General features: G+C 49.6%; 1 protein-coding gene and 1 pseudogene across 3 annotated transcripts in view; one reads left to right on the forward strand and one right to left on the reverse strand.

Annotated features, from left to right (window-relative positions):
* The window catches only part of LOC134969246 (USP6 N-terminal-like protein), a 379876-nt gene that overhangs the window by 292558 nt on the left and 74565 nt on the right, over window positions 1-12753 (reverse strand). The gene's annotated exons all lie outside the window — the stretch shown is intronic.
* Window positions 2473-11680, forward strand: LOC134968701 (RNA-binding protein 25-like; annotated as a pseudogene).

The following is a 12753-nucleotide window of genomic DNA, read 5'->3' on the forward strand; positions in this document are numbered from 1 at the left end:
TGGGGGTCATTCCGAGTTGTTCGCTCTGTATTTTTTTCTCGCAACGGAGCGATTAGTCGCTAATGCGCATGCGCAATGTCCGCAGTGCGACTGCGCCAAGTAAATTTGCTATGCAGTTTGGTATTTTACTCACGGCATTACGAGGTTTTTTCTTCGTTCTGGTGATCGGAAGTGTGATTGACAGGAAGTTGGTGTTTCTGGGCGGAAACTGGCCGTTTTATGGGAGTGTGTGAAAAAACGCTACCGTTTCTGGGAAAAATGCGGGAGTGGCTGGAGAAACGGAGGAGTGTCTGGGCGAACGCTGGGTGTGTTTGTGACGTCAAACCAGGAACGACAAGCACTGAACTGATCGCACTGGCAGAGTAAGTCTCGAGCTACTCAGAAACTGCACAGAGAAGTATTTTCGCAATATTGCGAATCTTTCGTTCGCAATTTTGATAAGCTAAGATTCACTCCCAGTAGGCGGCGGCTTAGCGTGTGCAAAGCTGCTAAAAGCAGCTTGCGAGCGAACAACTCAGAATGACCCCACTGTGCGGACACGTAGTTTCATATTCCCCCAGAGTAGTCTTTTCAGAAATGTGTAAGACTCAAAAAAATGCAGGGTAAGTAACTTGCAGGGACAGCGGTTATTGCTACTGCTAACCCTGCGTTTAAACTTAGTACATACAGTAGTGGGGATATTTTCATTAAAAATTGATGTACATCGGGATACAAACCATTAATAATCTTCGAACAGTTGGGTTGGGGACCTTTAAAAATTTTGCTGGGGCCCATAAAGTTCTAGCTACGTCCCTGTCTGTAACCATTTAAAAGTTGGAGATTTTGAAAATTACAAATTATAAGAATTTTGGTTATGGCATTTAAAATAAATAAATAAATAAATAAATAAATAAATAAATAAATGGTCTACCTTCCCATTTACTCCATATGTAACTAAGGTTTTGTGATTAATTAAATTTTAAAGAAACAGAAAATAAAGACTTATACAATAGTAATACCTCTCTCATACATTATCAAACCGAACACACCCACAGAGAAATACATTTTTCAGTTTCTTCACAGACTATTTTACCTGCTGTCAGGTGTGTATGTGAAGGAGTGTTACAAAAAAAAGCTTATTCTTAGCATGTTTCTGTTTTTCTAAATGTACTGATGCCTGACTTCCAGACGTGGACTTGGGTTTCTAGGTCTATTTATGTCTATGAATGAAGAGGCCTCCAGAAATGTACACTCAGTGACGACAACACTAACAAGGACCAAAAAGAAATAGAAACAAGTTACCAAGTAAATCACAGGGCGGGATGTACTATAAATCATCCCTGCCTACCGCAGCGATACTAATCGCATATGTACTAACATAAGCGATTAGTATCGCAATGCGGTATAGGAGGCCTCCGCGATGATGTCTGCAGGGGTCGGCGATGGTCAGTGGGGGTTTCCGTCACCTCCCAGACCCGGGAGGTGACATTTGCAGGGAGTCCCCAGGCTCCTCCTCCTTCCCCCTGCAGCCGGAAGGAGATAAGGCTGTGCTGCGGGGGAGAAGGAGGAGGGGGGCCGCACCAGCAGCAGCACACAGGTATGCCGGGAGGAAGAGGGTCGTCGTGAGCAGCGCGGGGCAGCGGCGGGATGCTGTGGCGGCGGTAAGAATCCCACAGGCTTCTATCGGGGTTTAGTACATATGAAAATGTGGTAAAACGGGGGTTTTGCCGCATTTTCCCTTTAGTAAATACCGCACAAAGGGTGGTATGTACCAATGTCAAACTGCTGTCAAGACTGTCTTTTCTGAGGTACGACCACATTTCCCATTTTCTTATTATCTTTTATTTATATGGGCCACAAGAGTTCCACAGCACCTAACAAAGTAAATAAACAAATGAGCAAAATGAGAAAATAGCGACTTACACTACAATGTAGGACATATATGAAGCTCTAGAAAGTGAATCTTTCTGGAGCTTGTACCTGATAGGTAACGCCATTCATAGATGACGATGCCTATAGAATTCTTCTTGCATCATTTTCCAGTGGCTCTCGCATGTGCTGGTTGGTGCTCCTACATGCAGTGGCGCAGAGAGGGGTGGGGGTTTTTGTGGATACTCTTTACCCAGTCCCAGGAATGTTGGAGTGGTCGGGGAGGAGTTCCCCCGCTGACCATTCCCCTCCCCATTGTAGGCAGCGGCACTAGGGAGCGGGGAGACAGAGGAGTTACCGCTGCAGCCTCTCTCCTCACCCAGCACACACGCACTCTTTTCTCTCCCTGCATGCTGCATGATGTGCGGGTACACATCATTGCACCTGCCCGCCACCCGCACCCGTCTGCCCCATGCAGGAGCCCCCTCTGCCTAGTCCATATGGCTGCACAATTGCTAATCTTTTTAACATTTCAGGAGGAAGGGGGCTGGCCACACACCCCTACATTTGCCATGCCACTTCCCATTACCTGTGCCCAGCACTGCTGTCGGTGCCCCTGTTTACATGCATACAGTAATTGGACGCCTGGGTTATAAACCTAAAAGCACTCACACCGCAAAGGACAGCTCTTATCGGAAGAGCAGTCCTGTTAAATTTACAAATCTACATGCATACGGTGTTAAAACCCGCTATGCATGCAGTAAGTGGCAGGATGTGCTGAATTCAAAATGTGAAGAGTGATACAGCCCATCCAAAGGGGTTCCGGTATGAAAGGTCGACACTCATTAGGTTGACCACTATTGGTTGACACTGACATGGTTGACATTGACAAATGGTCAACACATGAAAATGGTCGACACATGAAAAGGTCGACATGAGTTTTTTTACTTTGTTGGTGTCGTTTTCTGCATAAAGTGATGGGGAACTCCAGTTCGTGCACCGCTTCGCTCGCCATGCTTCGGGCAAGATGCCTCACCCCGCTACCGCAGCGCTCAGTACAGGTTACCATTCCCAATCGTAGTCCACGTGGATCGTAAAGTATGAAAAAGTTCCAAAAAATATATTTTAAAAAAACAACTAACTCATGTCGACCTTTTCATGCGTCGACCATTTGCCCATGTCAATGTCAACCATTAGTGGTCGACCTAATGAGTGTTGACCTTAACATTGTCGACCATCTGAACGGATACCATCCAAAGGCTGCTATTACCTGGATATAAAGAAGTGGCCATTTAAAAGGAATGAACAAAATGTGTGATTTATCTGTATAGCTGGGACTTATCGGTCGCACATTAGATGATAAAAAGGTTTTCAGACAGAATTAACTTTAAGACAAGAGTGGTGCTCAAATGAGAGTTATAATAATAAAGCATGGCACATACAGAATTCTTATTTCCTGTGCCCCAGCAAACAGTGATATGAGTTTGGCAATTACCCCCTCTATATTCCTATGCCCCAGCAAAAAATAATTAGACCTTTGCAATTAACCCAACTTTAATGTCTGAGATTAGAAAGCTTGTTTATCTATAATATAAAGTTGTCCTTGGTATGTAATGAAGCACAAAATGAACAAAAAACAAAGCATGTTGTGCATTCCAGGTAAAACAAGTCAGGGGCATAGTCAGAACTTTGCGGGCTCCATAGCAACAGTACCCCTAATTCACATTATGACAGTGTTCCCAGTTCATATTACGCCACATTACACTGGTGCCTACAGTCAGAGGTGTAGCTAGGTGCCATGATGGGTATGTTTTGGCAACCCCCTCCCATGTACTGAATTGGGGGCCTTGCCAACATGTGGTGGAATGTTACATTTGAAGAGAAACAATATTTAAAATTCTTAAATTGGTTATAGGGCCGGTTCTAGACCTTGTGGCGCTCAGGGCGAAAGCTTCCTTTGGGTGCCCCCCATGTTTGAAATAGGGTTGGTGCATGCCGAAGGCTTGTAACAACAATATAGGGGCATGGCAGTATGGACGGTGTAATGGTTAGCATTATTGCCTCACAGCACTGAGGTCATGTGGTCGATTCCCACCATGGCCCTAACTGTGTGGAGTTTGTATATTCTCCCCGTACTTGCATGTGTTTCGTCTGGGTACTCTGGATTCTGGTAGGTTAATTGGCTCCCAACAAAAACACTGTTTTGTAGGTGTGTGGGCGGGCAGAGCTCCAGCATGTGCTGGCTGTCAGTGTCTCCTGCTGTTACCTACCTAGTGTCCGAGACAGTGTGCACCCCCTCCTGCTCTGCGGCTACCAGTACAGTGGCCCGCTGGAAGGAGGGGTGGTAGACGGCAGTGCGCCCTCTAACTTTTTTAGCAGCCAGAGCTCGTGCTCCACCAGAGCTACCCTCGCTACACCCCTGCCCTGCCTACAGTTCATATTATACCAATTCATACTGTGTCTCATTACAGTGCCCCAGTTCATATTATGTAACATTACAGTGCCCTCCAATTCATTCTATATACCACATTAAAAATGACCACATAAATGCTGTAGATATATTAATGGCTCCAAGGCAAACGTTTGTAAGAGCCCCTATGTACCACCCAAAGGTGAAAAATGTATATAACACATGTAACTTTAACAGGGAATGTGGGCCCCTCTCAACTCTGGGTCCCATAGCAGCAGCACTCTATTTTATGGTAACTATACCCTTGGCACAAGTGTTTTATCTGGAATACTTGCAAAAGAGTTTACAGTACAATCCAGAGTTGTATCCAGGACACCTGAGATCACAGAGATCCTTCGTCTAAACGATGGAGATGTTTTCTGTACACGCTGTGGTCCTTATTCAGTTATGGACGCAGAAGTACTAAAATCACAATCTAGGTATTTTCGTACTTCTGCGCATGTGCAGCAGCGTTTCCTGGGAGGATGCGATCGCACTATGATTTATAGCGGCGGCCATTTGGGGAGCATCGACAACATTTTAGGAGACTGGTCCTGACAATGGAGGCATGTCAAGACCGTTTTCGGGGGTGGCTGCGTGAAGTCACACCAAGCCGCTCCAAAGAAAAAGATGGCAGCGGTGCGCCTGCATACACAGCATGGCTGCATATGCACGGCTCCATAGGCAAATGCAGGGGGGTTCCCGTTTGCTCAGAAACCCCCCCTATTGGCAAGTGGCAAATTATGACAACAATACCAATGGTATATAATACGATTACTAGAGCTGCCGCCACATCATGCAGAGCTGCCCAGTCGTAGCAGCTTTTTCTATTACGTTTGCTGTGTGTGTGTGGTACTGAGCCCTCAATTCAGTGCACTGGACCAAAGAGGAGCCTTACCATGAAGTGGGAGAATGAGTGCTTAGAAAGTGCAGTACTGGTTCTACAAGTTTGTGCATTTATTTATTATAGTATGTTTAACCTTTTCCTGACCACTTACAGTATCTTATTACATACCTCCCAACTTTGTGCTGGCCCAAGGAGGGACACCCGCGCGGCGAAGTCGCGCGTGCTCCCGAAAAAGGGGCGTGACCTGTGCAAAACGGGGCGTGGCTTTGTGGAGGACTCGCTGTCGCAAGCCACGCCCCCGTTTTCATCACTGAGGGGGCATGCCCAGCGCTTTGTGAGCCGCTGGCATGCCCCCTCTCCTCCTGTCTCCACTGAATAGACGCTGTGCACATGCGCACAGCGTCTATTCACCGCTGCTCTGCTAAGCAGGGCAGCGAGAGACAGAGCCTCCCAACTGCCCCCCCACTGCGGGACACTGCGGCCCGCGGGTGGGACAGCGGGACAGTCCCCAAAAACCGATCCTGTCCCGCGAAAATCGGGACAGTTGGGAGGTATGTTAATATTTAAATAAGTTTGATACAACCTATACTATATACCATCTATACTGTATTCCATGTTCTGCAGAGTGGATATTTGCAGATTGCATTTGGAAACCCCCCTCTAGAAATCTTGCATTTGCCACTGGGGTCTATCCTTATTTGCTGGATCTGCGATGTGATAGCAATTAAATTGCGATCGCATGCTGGCGCTGCCTTGCCCTGAGCTGGCCGGCCCCCAGCATGCGATAGAAAGCAGTAGCAGATTAAGACCAAATGTATTAAGCTTTAACAAGAGATAAAGTGTAGACATATAAAGATTGATAAATGACCAGCCAATCAGGGGGTAGATGTATTAACCTGGATAAGGCATAGAGAAGTAATAAACCGGTGATAAAGCAGTGTTAAGTGAAAGGTGATAATGCACCAGCCAATCAGCTCCTAACTGTTAATTTACATATGGGAGCTGATTGGCTGGGGTGTTTATCACCTTGCATTTATCACTGGTTTATCGCTTCCTTATGCTTTCTCCAGGTTAATACATCTACCCCCAGATTCTTAACTGCCATGTAACAGGCTGTGGGGCAGATGTATTAACCTGGAGAAGGCATAAGGAAGTGATAAACCAGTGATAAGTACAAGGTGATAAAAGCACCAGCCAATCAGCTCCAATATGCAAATTGACAGTTAAGAGCTGACTGGCTGGTGCGTTTATCCCCTTGTACTTATCACTGGTTTATCACTTCCTTATGCCTTCTCCAGGTTAATACATCTGCCACAATGGGGCAGATGTATTAAGCCTGGAGAAGAGATAAAAAGTGATAAAGCTGTGATAAGTGCAAGGTGATAACGCACCAGGGAGTCAGCTCTTTACTGTCAATTTGCATATTGGAGCTGACTGGCTGGTGCTTTTATCACCTTGTATTTTTCCTGTCATTTTTCAAATCCGAAATGACTGGCTAGTGCGTTATCACCTTGTGCTTATCACTGGTTTATCACTTCTTTATCCCTTCTCCAGGTTACTACATCTGCCCCTGTGTTTGAAAAATGACAGTTAGGAACTGGTTGGCTGGTACCTTATTTGTCTCCACTTTGGGGAAGATGTACTAAGCAGTGATAAAAGTTGAGAAGTGAGCCAGTAGAAAAGTTCCCCTATGGCAACCAATCAGCTGCTCTGTATACCTCTATAGTATGCAAATTATAAATGTTACATCAATGCTGATTGGTTGCCACGGGCAACTTCTCCACTGGCTCACTTCTTAACTGTTTTCACTGCTTAGTACATCTATCTGAATGTTGAAGCATAATGCATTTGGGCCTCAATCTGCTACTGAACCTGAATCAGGTCCTGAATCCAAAGAAGACAGAATTTACTGTCCAATGTGTTTTTCAATATTTTACACAGACAATAAGGATATTTACAATAAAAGGCATGCCAGCACCATTTAAGAAATACCGCTGTCCTATTGCTAATATCGGTGTTTTATTAATAAAGCTGGCAACACTTTTATGGACAACCATTATAGATAATTAGCAAACATACCCAGGATGAAGCAGTATGGAGTTCATAAGAACAAGGTTCTATTGGATATGCTCATGGTTTAGTTTGCACCATTGCTTACTACGTGAACAAGAGAATCAGATTAGAGATCAATGATCCCTATGTCAGGCATAATCCATTAGCACATTATCTAGGACATATATTCAGTCATTATTAGAAAGCAAATGTCTGGATGAGCTTAGGAGACACCTGGTAAAACGGTACTCCCAGAATAAAGCACACATTGCCTTGAGTTCTGCTAGAGAAAGAGCACAATATAAATAAAATTATTATTTTGGCAAACTGCACTACTAATCCATCATCTTGGTAAATAGCAATTCCAGGGCCGGCAACAGAAATCTTGGGACCCGGTACAAGGATATCTTTGTGTCAGAGAGAGAGAAGGGGAGAGAGTCAGAGAGAGAGAGAGAGAGAGTCAGAGAGAGAGAGAGAGAGAGAAAGAGGGGGGGCAGAGTCACATGGAGGGAGAGAGAGAAAAAAAAAGACAGCATCAGGGATAGAGAAAGCTTGTCAGCGAGAGAGAGAGAGAGAGGGGTCAGGGAGAGAGAGAGAGGGGTCAGGGAGAGAGAGAGAGGGGGGGTCAGGGAGAGAGACAGGGTCAGAGAAAGAGAGACACACACAGTGTCAGGGAGAGAGAGAGACAGTGTCAGGGGGAGAGAGAGAGACAGTGTCAGGGGGGAGAGAGAGAGACAGTGTCAGAAAGAGAGTGTCAGGGAGAGAGAGAATCAGGGGGGGGAGAGAGACAGTGACAGGGAGAGAGAGAGAGAGACAGTGTCAGAGAGAGAGAGTCAGAAAGAGAGAGAGTGTCAGAGGGAGAGAGAGAAACAGGGTCAGGGAGAGAATCAGGGGGAGGGAGAGAGAGACAGTGACAGTGTCAGAGAGAGTGTGTCAGGGAGAGAGAGAGACAGTGACAGTGTCAGAGAGAGAGTCAGAAAGAGAGAGAGAGTCAGAAAGAGAGAGAGTCAGAGGGAGAGAGAGAGTGTCAGAGGGAGAGAGAGAGACTGGGTCAGAGAGAGAGACGGGTCAGGGAGAGAGAGACAGGGTCAGGGAGAGAGAGAGAGAGACAGGGTCAGGGAGAGAGACAGGGTCAGGGAGAGAGAGAGACAGGGTCAGGGAGAGAGAGAGAGAGAGAGACAGGGTCATTGAGAGAGATACAGGGTCATTGAGAGAGGACAAGGTCAGGGAGAGAGGGAGAGAGAGACAGGGTCAGGGAGAGAGAGAGAGACAGGGTCAGGGAGAGGGAGAGAGAGAGACATGGTCAGGGAGAGAGAGAGAGGACAGGGTCGAGGGAGAGGGAGAGAGAGACAGGTCAGGGAGAGGGAGAGAGAGACAGGTCAGGGAGAGGGAGAGAGAGACAGGTCAGGGAGGAGGGGAGAGAGAGACAGGTCAGGGAGAGGTAGAGAGACAGGGTCAGGGAGAGGGAGAGAGACAGGGTCAGGGAGAGGGAGAGAGAGAGACAGGTCAGGGAGAGGGAGAGAGAGAGACAGGTCAGGGAGAGGGAGAGAAACAGGGTCAGGGAGAGGGAGAGAAACAGGGTCAGGGAGAGGGAGAGAGACAGGGTCAGCGAGAGAGACAGGGTCAGGGAGGGAGAGAGAGAGACAGGGTCAGGTAGAGAGAGAGACAGGGTCAGGTAGAGAGAGAGACAGTGTCAGGGAGAGAGAGACAGGGTCAGGGAGAGAGACAGAGAGAGACAGGGTCAGGGAGAGAGAGAGAGACAGGGTCAAGGAGAGAGAGAGAGAGAGAGACAGGGTCAGGGAGAGAGAGAGAGAGAGAGAGAGAGAGAGGGTCAGGGAGAGAGAGAGACAGGGTCAGGGAGAGAGAGAGAGAGAGAGAGAGAGAGAGAGTGAGACAGGGTCATTGAGAGAGAGAGAGAGAGACAGGGTCAGAGAGAGAGAGAGACAGGGTCAGGGAGAGAGAGGGAGAGAGAGAGGGGTCAACAGGGTCAGGGAGAGGGAGAGACAGGGTCAGGGAGAGGGAGAGAGACAGGGTCAGCGAGAGAGAGAGAGAGAGAGAGAGGGTCGGGGAGAGAGAGAGAGAGACAGACAGGGTCAGGGAGAGAGAGAGACAGGGTCAGGAGAGAGAGAGAGAGAGACAGGGTCAGGGAGAGAGAGAGAGGCAGGGTCAGGGAGAGAGAGACAGGGTCAGGGAGAGAGAGAGAGACAGGGTCAGGGGGAGAGAGAGAGAGATACAGGGTCAGGGAGAGAGAGACAGGGTCAGGGAGAGAGAGAGACAGGGTCAGGGAGAGAGACAGGGTCAGGAGAGAGGGCGAGGAGACAGGGTCAACAGGGTCAGGGAGAGGGAGAGAGAGAGACAGGGTCAGGGAGAGGGAGAGAGACAGGGTCAGGGAGAGGGAGAGAGGGTCAAGGAGAGGGAGAGAGACAGGGTCAAGGAGAGGGAGGGAGACACGGTCAGCGAGAGAGACAGGGTCAGGGAGGGAGACAGGGTCGGGGAGAGACAGGGTCGGGGAGAGACAGGGTCGGGGAGAGACAGGGTCGGGGAGAGACAGGGTCAGAGAGAGAGAGGACAGAGTCAGGGGAGAGAGAGACAGGGTCAGAGAGAGACAGGGTCAGAGGGAGAGAGACAGGGTCAGGCAGAGAGAGAGGGAGATGGTGTGAGAGAGACGGTGTCAGGGAGAGAGACACAGTGTCAGGGAGAGAGAGACACAGTGTCAGGAGAGAGGACACAGTGTCAGGGAGAGAGACACAGTGTCAGGAGAGAGACACAGACGGGGATCAGGGAGAGAGAGAGACACAGACAGGGTCAGGGAGAGAGAGAGACACAGACAGGGTCAGGAGAGAGAGAGACACAGACAGGGGTCAGGTAGAGAGAGAGACACAGAAAGGGTCAGGGAGAGAGAGACACACAGAAAGGGTCAGGGAGAGAGGAGAGACAGACAGGGTCAGGGAGAGAGAGAGACACAGACAGGGTCAGGGAGAGAGAGAGAGACACAGACAGGGTCAGGGAGAGAGAGACACAGACAGGTCAGGGAGAGAGAGAGACAGGGTCAGGGAGGGAGAGAGAGAGACAGGGTCAGGGAGAGAGAGAGAGAGAGACAGGGTCAGGGAGAGAGAGAGAGACAGGGTCAGGGAGAGAGAGAGAGAGACACACAGGGTCAGGGAGAGAGAGAGAGACAGGGTCAGGGAGAGAGAGAGACAGGGTCAGGGAGAGAGAGAGAGAGAGAGAGAGAGAGAGAGACACACACAGGGGTCAGGGAGAGAGAGAGAGACAGGGTCAGGGGAGAGAGAGAGAGACAGGGTCAGGGAGGGAGAGAGAGAGAGAGAGAGAGACAGGGTCAGGGAGAGAGAGAGAGAGAGAGAGAGAGAGACAGGGTCAGGGAGAGAGAGAGACAGGGTCAGGGAGAGAGAGAGACAGGGTCAGGGAGAGAGACACACAGGGAGAGAGAGACATGGTCAGGGAGAGAGAGAGACAGGGTCAGGGAGAGAGAGAAAGAGAGAGGGTCAGAGAGAGAGAGGGTCAGAGAGAGAGAGAGAGAGAGAGAGAGACAGGTCAGAGAGAGAGAGAGAGACAGGGTCAGAGAGAGAGAGAGAGAGAGAGAGAGAGAGAGAGAGAGAGGGTCAGAGAGAGAGAGAGAGAGAGAAGGTCGAGAGAGAGAGAGAGAGAGAGAGAGAGAGACAGGGTCAGAGAGAGAGAGAGACAGGGTCAGAGAGAGAGAGAGACTGGGTCAGAGAGAGAGAGAGTCAGGGAGAGAGAGAGATGGTGTCAGGGGGAGAGAAAGAAAGACGATGTCAGTAGAGAGAGAGTCAGGGAGAGAGAGGTCAGGGAGAGAGAGAGAGAGAGAGAGAGTCAGGGAGAGAGAGAGAGAGAGAGAGTTAGGGAGAGAGAGAGACAGGGGTCAGGGAGAGAGAGAGACAGGGTCAGGGAGAGAGAGAGAGAGAGAGAGAGAGAGAGAGAGAGAGAGTCAGGTAGAGAGAGAGAGAGACAGGGTCAGGGAGGAGAGAGAGAGAGAGAGACAGGGTCAGGGAGGAGAGAGAGAGACAGGGTCAGAGAGAGAGAGACAGGGTCAGGGAGAGAGAGAGAGACAGGGTCAGGGAGAGAGAGAGAGACAGGGTCAGGGAGAGAGAGAGAGAGACAGGGTCAGGGAGAGAGAGAGACAGGGTCAGAGAGAGAGAGAGAGAGAGGGTCAGAGAGAGAGAGAGAGAGAGAGACAGGGTCAGAGATAGAGTGTCAGGGAGAGAGAGAGACGGTGTCAGGGAGAGAGAGAGACGGTGTCAGGGAGAGAGAGGAGAGAGAGACGGTGTCAGGGAGAGAGAGAGAGTCAGGGTCAGGGAGAGAGAGGGTCAGGGAGAGAGAGAGAGTCAGGGTCAGGGGAGAGAGAGGGAGACAGACAGGGACATAGAGAGAGAGAGACACAGGGTTAGGGAGAGAGAGAGAGATAGAGAGAGACAGGGTCAGAGAGAGAGAGAGAGAGAGAGGAGAGAGACAGGGTCAGAGAGAGAGAGAGAGACAGGGTCAGAGAGAGAGAGAGAGAGAGAGAGAGGGGTTCAGAGAGAGAGAGAGAGAGAAGGTCAGAGAGAGAGAGAGAGAGAGAGAGACAGGGTCAGAGAGAGAGAGAGACAGGGTCAGAGAGAGAGAGAGAGACTGGGTCAGAGAGAGAGAGAGTCAGGGAGAGAGAGAGATGGTGTCAGGGGAGAGAAAGAAAGACGATGTCAGGTAGAGAGAGAGTCAGGGAGAGAGAGAGTCAGGGAGAGAGAGAGAGAGAGAGAGAGTCAGGGAGAGAGAGAGAGAGAGAGAGAGTTAGGGAGAGAGAGAGACAGGGTCAGGGAGAGAGAGAGACAGGGTCAGGGAGAGAGAGAGAGAGAGAGAGAGAGAGTCAGGTAGAGAGAGAGAGAGACAGGGTCAGGGAGAGAGAGAGAGAGAGAGAGAGACAGGGTCAGGGAGAGAGAGAGAGACAGGGTCAGAGAGAGAGAGACAGGGTCAGGGAGAGAGAGAGAGACAGGGTCAGGGAGAGAGAGAGAGAGACAGGGTCAGGTGAGAGAGAGACAGGGTCAGAGAGAGAGAGAGAGAGGGGTCAGAGAGAGAGAGAGAGAGAGAGAGAGAGACAGGGTCAGAGATAGAGTGTCAGGGAGAGAGAGAGAAGGTGTCAGGGAGAGAGAGAGACGGTGTCAGGGAGAGAGAGGAGAGAGAGACGGTGTCAGGGAGAGAGAGAGAGTCAGGGTCAGGGAGAGAGAGGGTCAGGGAGAGAGAGAGAGTCAGGTCAGGGAGAGAGAGGGAGACAGACAGGGACATAGAGAGAGAGAGACACAGGGTTAGGGAGAGAGAGAGAGATAGAGGAGAGACAGGGTCAGGGAGAGAGAGAGAGAGAGAGACAGGGTCAGGGAGAGAGAGAGAGACACAGGGTCAGGGAGAGAGAGAGAGAGACAGGGTCAGGGAGAGAGATAGAGAGACAGGGTCAGGGAGAGAGATAGAGAGACAGGAGAGAGAGAGAGACAGGGTCCGGGGAGAGAGAGACTGGTCAGAGAGAGAGATACTGGGTCAGAGAGAGAGAGAGAGA

This window comes from Pseudophryne corroboree, chromosome 11, assembly GCF_028390025.1.
Source record: "Pseudophryne corroboree isolate aPseCor3 chromosome 11, aPseCor3.hap2, whole genome shotgun sequence".
Classification (NCBI taxonomy): domain Eukaryota; kingdom Metazoa; phylum Chordata; class Amphibia; order Anura; family Myobatrachidae; genus Pseudophryne; species Pseudophryne corroboree.